The sequence below is a fragment of the Megalobrama amblycephala genome, linkage group LG22 (genome assembly GCF_018812025.1).
Source record: "Megalobrama amblycephala isolate DHTTF-2021 linkage group LG22, ASM1881202v1, whole genome shotgun sequence".
Lineage (NCBI taxonomy): Eukaryota > Metazoa > Chordata > Actinopteri > Cypriniformes > Xenocyprididae > Megalobrama > Megalobrama amblycephala.
The window spans coordinates 13,816,498-13,824,138 of NC_063065.1; positions in this window are offsets into that span (position 1 = coordinate 13,816,498).

The window sequence follows — 7,641 nt, forward strand, 5'->3', positions numbered from 1 at the left end:
TGCCAAAAATGCCAGTGCACCTCTTTGTAAAAATGGCAGATAAAATACATTGAATATTATTACTGCTATTTTCCAGACCTGGAGTGTCCAATCCTGTTCCTGGCGGGCCACTGTTCTGCAGAGTTCAACTCCAACCCCAGTCAAACACACCTGAACCAGCTAATCAAGGTCTTATAGGCATAATAGAAACTTCCAGTCAGGTGTGTTGAGGCAAGTTGGAGCTAAATTCTGCAGGACAGTGGCCCTCCAGGACCGAGTTTGGACACCCCTGTTCCAGACATTTGCCACACTGCCACATGACAGCAGATCTTGTTTCATGGCCCTGTCCCAAATGGAACTCTAAGCCCACGGATCTTCCTCCAAGTACATACATTTGTGACGTAACACCGTGTGAATGTCGGGTAGAAGTCTACTGCGGAGCTCGCTTCAGTACAGGCAAAAGTGTGCATCGAGGGAGCATTACTGGCTGCTCGTAGGCACCCTTCTGAAACCTAAAATGACAAATGGGACACAGTTTTGTGGACACGCACATGTGGCGGCCATTTTAAATCCACAAGACCACAAGTGCACATTAAGGGTGCTTCTCAATCGGAAGGCTGCGTCCTACACTGTAAAAAATAATTTTCATGATTTGTTAACGCATTTTTTCTTTTATCAAATCTACTTAAATAATTAATGTGGTTCAGATAACATTTTGAGTTTTTGTTGATTAAACCAATCACATTCATTGTATTAACTAAAATTTTTAATTTCAATGAACTCAATATTTTAAGGCAACCTTGTAACTTACTTTAAGTTAAACCAACAATTCTTTTTTTAGTAAGGCTGCATATCTCGGCTGCCACGTCATCAAGCTCTGTCAAAGGACGTCTCAATTTGAAGGATCCAGGCAGCCTTTGTTTCGCGTCCTTCTTTTGGCTCATTTTGAAGGATGCATCAAGTGTATCCTTCGCTGCCTTTAATAATTCCAAGTCATGAAAAAGAACTGACAGAAAATGAGTCGACACTGAGCTTGTCTGAGTTTATTATGAAGTTATGATGACAAAAATAAGGTTTTCTGAGATTAAGGCTAGGCATACAGTACATGTATATATATATATGTACTCAATTTTAGATAATTTGTACTTTATATATATATATATATATATATATATATAGATGTATAAAGATAATCATAATATGCATAATTCCATAGCAGTTAAAATGTGTAATTCATCGTTTACAACCACAAATACTGAACCAAAAATGTTCAAATTCAGTTCAAAAGTTTTATTTGCTGTATCAGTTTTCTTGATGACCCAAACCAGTGCCTCCTAGGGGGTGTGTAATGGGCCATGAAGTAGTGACTCAAATAGCACAGCAGAGTCTAAACAACCCTCAAGCTCTTTTCTTATCAAGCTCTAAAATAGACACAAATTACATTTCAGCAGAGGATTAAAAATGAATGATTTCTGGTTTATTAATGCAGACCTCGGAAGAGTTTGCGCTGTGCTGCGGCACGGTGTGGTGTTTGATGTTTCTCTGCAACGTATACAGAGGAGAGGCGTCGGAGCACGACAGGAGATGCCAGCACACCTTCTTCTCCACACGCAGGGCTCCCAGAATTCTCTGCAGGGGACGCTGAACCCTGCTTTGCTGATCTGCATGTGGCGCACTTCTCTGCTGACTCACACAGACACAAACAGATCACTGTGTGTTTGAATTTTATCAAGTGGATTTAGGGCAATGTTCTGAATGGAAGAAAGGCTGAGTATGTGAAAGTAATACAAATACAAACGAACATAAGAAAGGTCAAATGAAGACAGACAGGAAGACAAAGAAGGGGAAAGCAAAGATTCTTGTGGAAAGGAAAGACAGGCCTTGTTCTTGAAGTTAATGAAATCTGTGTTTTAATGTCATATCATTGTCTTACCACCCAGCATGTACATTCATGTGTATTCTTTGTGACGTTTGTGTTAAGTTGCTAGTGACCAGGGTTGTGCACCATTCAGATCTATTAGCAAACACAATAAAGTGTCATTCAAATTTGAAATTAAGGAAGTAAGGGTAGTTTTTAATAATATATTTTTTATTTTAATACATTTATGTATTATAATTTTTTTTTTGTATTAATATTAATATATCCATAAATATATTATCATACACAGCATACAGATTTTTTTTTTTCTATGAACAAAATGATATTAATAAGTGTTTCAAATGCCACCTATGGAAATGTGTATTTAATTTCGATATTTAAAAACTACCATTTATTTTTAATACATATTTTTGTTATAATTAATTATTTATTCAATTACATTTTTGGAAATATTTCACAATATAATATACTGTCCAAATTGTATTCTCTGTATTCTTTATTTATTATTATTATTAGATTAGGCTATGTTGAATTGCAAGTTAGCCAGCTTACTAGGTTGTGGGTTTGGGATCAATTAAAATATTCATATAGGCTATGGCACATTACTGACTTGTTTTTGTTTGTTTTTATACCTCACACCAGGAACACACTACACACAACTTCTTATCCATCCTTACAGACTGCTGAGCAATACTTTTTCAACTCATAACTTCAGTGCCCTCCACTAATATTGGCACCCTTGGTAAATATGAGCAAAGGTGGCTGTGAAAATAAATCTGCATTGTTTATCTTGCATTGAAAATCACATTATAAAATAAATGTTTTTCTCCAATACATGTTGGCCACAATTATTGGCACCCCTAGAAATTCTTATGAGTAAAATATCTCTGAAGTCAAAGGCCAAAGACTCTCCAAGGATCACAGCTGGAGAACTGCCGAAATTAGTTGAGTCTTGAGTCTCAGAAAGCCTTAAAAAAATGATCAAACAGCACCTACATCCCCACAAGTTGTTTGGGAGGATTTCAAGAAAATTCCTCCTCGCTCATCCAAAAACAAACTCCAGCATATTCAGTTGTCAGACAAGACTGGAACTTCAAACGGGACCGGCTTCTGTGGTCAGATGAAACTAAAAAAAAGAGGTTTTTGGCAGCAAACCCACCAGATGGGTTTGGTGCACACATGGATAAAAAGTATCCCATGCCCACAGTTAAATATACTGCTGGATCTTTAATGTTGTGGGCCTATTTTTCAGCTGGAGGTCCTGGACATCTTGTTCAGATACATGGTATCATTGGTTCTATCAAATACCAACAGATAAAAAATCAAAACCTGACCGCTTCTGCTAGAAATCCAATAATGGGCCATGGTTGGATTTTCCATCAGGACAATGATCCAAAACATCAAAACCAACACAAAAATGTGTCACTGAGCACAAAATTAAGCTTCTGCCATGGCCATCCCAGTCTCCTGACCTGAACCCTAAAGAAAAAGAGTGGAGTGAACTGAAGAGAAGAAGCACCAACATGGAGCTGGAATCTGAAGGATCTGGAGAGATTCTGTATGAAGGAATGGCCTCTGATCTCTTGTCAGGTGTTCTCCAAACTCATCAGGCATTACAGGAGAAGACTCAGAGCTGTTACCTTGGGAAAAGGACATTGCTATAATTGGGTGCCAATAATTGTGGCCAAACTGAACTAGAGAAAAACATTTGTTTCATAATGAGCTTTTTAAAAAATTCACAAAATTCTAACCTTTTTCAATTGTTTTCATTTGTTTTGAAAACCATTTTCAATTGTTTTACTTAAATAAAAGGTTAGAATTTTATGGGTTTTTTTTAAATGAAAGATCAAAAGGATGAACAATGCAGATTTATTTTCACAGCCACTTTTGCTTATATTTACCAATGGTGCCAATAGTAGTGGAGGGCACTGTACATTACATGCTGATGAGGAGACTGTAGGAAGGGAGTGGGGGTTGAATTAAGTATTATCCTTCAATGAAAAGAAGCTTTAATGGATGTTTCATGAATTCACTTTTATATAATCCTTGGTTTATCCATTTATGGGAACATCCCATAGGAATCCCCATAATGGGATGCTGTATGCAGTGGTCATGTCCTTAACTTAGGCAGGATTAGATGAACATTTAACTCACATGAATCCTTGACTACAGCGAATTTCTATTAGAGAATAACTATTAAAGGTAGCCTACACTATAACTTTTTTTTTTGTGTGTTCAAAATTAACAAAATTTAAATGAGTCAACATCATAACGTCCAAAACGTGTTTTTGTCTTACTCTGATTCAGTGTGCTAAGCCTATTATAATTATTTATATTTTAGTTCTGTCTGGACGGTTTTCGCGGGAAAAAGTACATCACTCACCCGTGCGTCTCCTCATATCCGTAAATAGAGAAACTTGCTTCAACTACTTTGACGCGAGTATGGTTTGCGAGTGTCTGTCACAAAGAGTGAGAAAGGTTGACATGGAGCATGCTAGATGTCGAAACTCCAGGGAATCACCCGTTTAAAAATAAATCGCGTAACACAGACGAGTCTGCTGGCAAAAAGAGAACGCGACAGAGCTCTTAATACAGTAATGATCAACATTGGCTTGGCTTTTCTGAGATGGCGAGAACTGAGGGGTTTGAAATGTTGTAAAAGCGACGCGGAGATGGCATTTTTATTACTCAACAGGTGAGTAATGTATTTTATTGAACAGATAAATTGGCATATTATGTAGCTCTCTAACAGAGTTAATTGTGAAGGACCATATTAATCCGCACAGTCACGCAGAGCCGAAGCACAACCAAATAATGTTCTTCCGCAAAATGCCTGCAGTTTTGTTTTTAACAAAAGTTACAGTGTTCCTTTTAATAGAGAAAGCTACTAAATGTGTCCATTAGAAAGTTGCATAGCCACATATCACTTCAATAAAGCTTTTAAAGTGTTAAAGTACAATATAATCCATTTCTAATTCTAATTTCTTCATTTAGCTATAATAAAATAAACGTTTTCTTAATTATACAACACACACAAAACTAATATTCACTTAATTTTTCTTTGAGTATACTTCAGATGTACTAATAAATGGGTCAGTCTGCGAGAGACTATGAGGTAAAGAGAGACCCTTCTCTTCTCATGTCTCAAATCATCCATAAATTATTTATAGTAACACTGCACAGTGTTAAATATGCTGTTGTGAGCTGTATCTGATGTCTATCGTTTATTTGTCTTCCCTGCAAAGCTAAAAATAAATCACTTGATGTTCCTCTTCTGCTAACCGTAACAAGAACAGGACATAAACAGAGCAGTGACTGCTGACTTACAACAGCAGAATAAATCCAAATGTGAGAAATTGAGAAACAATCTAGTAGATAGTGATGATATTGTTATACTAGATTAGCCATTAAAATCTAGGTCACTTAACTTACTACACTTGTTGTCACACTCAGGCCTGGACACAATGACCAGAATGGAGGTAAAACTCAAACAAGTTGGTTAATTTGCAGATATGGCAGGAACACAATGTATAAACAGATTGATACTTGAGATTGTTTGCAGATGAGATCTACTTGTATTGTTAAATTTGAGTATTTGTCTTACAGAAACGTTGGAGCACACACACGAGGGAACAATGCTGAGACGAATGATGACTGGAAGCCGACATGAATGACGTGATGACTGTAGATAGCAGTAGCTAGCAAGGTAGTCAGGAACACCAAGTAGCATCAGACGAGGTCAGACAATGGATACATCCGAAAACTTGACTTTGACAGGCAATGACTTTGTAGGCACATTTGCACACAAAGGTAGCTCACGAAACTGATTCAGACTTCTGAGGAAGCATAGCGGTTGAATAATCTACAGCAAAATAGAGCGAACTTTGGTGATAACTTAGTAAATGTTTAATTACTAATTTCTTGCTAGTAATGACATCAGAAGTAGAGAACGATGGTCAAAAACATTTACACACAATCTGACCACCTCCCACAACTTTCAGACACTATCTTTATTTTTTAGCTCAACTGTCACAGAATGGAAAGCACAGGGATATCAAAGGGTGTAAAAAATATGACTTTTTATATAATATTGATGGAGAAACATAATATGGGTTAAAAGAAATGATGATGTAAGACTTGATTTTCCTGCTAAGACAAGAGCTGAGATCAAGCACCCTGATAAAACTCACCTGGAGAGAAGATCTCAAAGAAATAGCATAGGACAACGCCTTGCCCAAAACTCTCCTCACACATCTGGGTATTTAAGGGAAAGAGCAAAGCAGTCATGTGGGATCTTCTGTAGCCAGAAACTCCAATGCAGAGATGGGTGAATGTCTGAAGACCCTGTGTTTATATGCATTTCTTACTCTAGAGTCATCTTTAAGCAATTGATGTTATGCATTTATTATTTCTGAATTGGCTTCTAATTGTCTAACTATGTAATTGGCATGATATATATTTTGCCTGACAAATAAAATGTTAAATTTTGATCTATTCTGGACTCTCCTGAAATCACTATGACCAGTAGATTATTGGAGGCTGGTGCTACCGCAAATATGTGTCCAGGATAGAACAAACTGAAGGCTAATGGATGAATGTAGCAGTAGGCATATCACCTAAAGACCTTTTGATTTCTGTCTATCACTGATTTAGCAAGATGTATGGAAGTGGCTAAATTAAATACACTTTTTGTACACATGAGCAGTAGGCAACCGACTAAAAGGTATTAGCTAACTTATTACACTCTCTGATGAAGATCAGACTGGCTAGTTTGTGTCTGTGAGTTAACCGCAAACCCGGGGCGAGTATCTCTAAGCGGCACTGGGTCCAAAATAAACAAATAATTGAAAGTATGCAATACCAAGAATAATCAAATATCTAAATTAATACATGACTAATGATTAATTCCTAATTAGAAACACGATCTAAGAGTAATAATCATTTAAAATCATTGGAGTCAGATTAAACAAGCAGCTAAAGAAAAATTGAAACTAAATTCTAAAAATTGAGTGAATTTCGCAGGGGCACTGAAAAGATATACACGCATTACACTTCGCCCAGGCTGTCGGATTCCATTTTTGGGCCGATGGGGGGTTCCTTACAATGTGAAAGGTCAATCGGCAAATTATTTAATTCAAAATTCCTATTTCAAACCTCACATAAGGTTAACAGACTGTTTTGTTTTGTATATATTTGATCTGATGAGGAATGACATCTTAGTTCTGACTCACTGTATGTGTGAATGTGACCCATAATTCACTCTTCATTAGCTCACCGTGGGACTTCCCTCAAACACCAGCTACTGGAATGTATTCAAGCAAAATTGGGCCAGTGTGTCTCTTGACCATGAGTCAGCGTGTGTTTCTGTTTTTAACAGATGTGGGCATCTGAGAGGTTTCCATACTGATTATACACTCTCAGAAAAAAGGTACAAAAGCTCTCACTGGGATGGTACCCTTTTATGTACTAATATGTACCTTCTGAGGTACTATGCTCTCAGTTCACACCAAGGATGATGACTATAATGAAAACGATAAAAATACAGTTTTAAAAATTGCTCTAACAGAGTCTACACAACTATGAAGATAACGGCACAGAGAAAAAATAGGGAAGAAATTGGAATCACTTTCACAAAATATTTTTCCAACTCATGTGTGAATAAAAACACTGACAGCCAATCAGAATCCATCCTGCTTTAAAGGGATCATTCAACGAAAATTATCCCATTATCCCACTCTCAAGCCATCCTAGGTATATGTGACTATCTTCTTTCAGCCAAACAC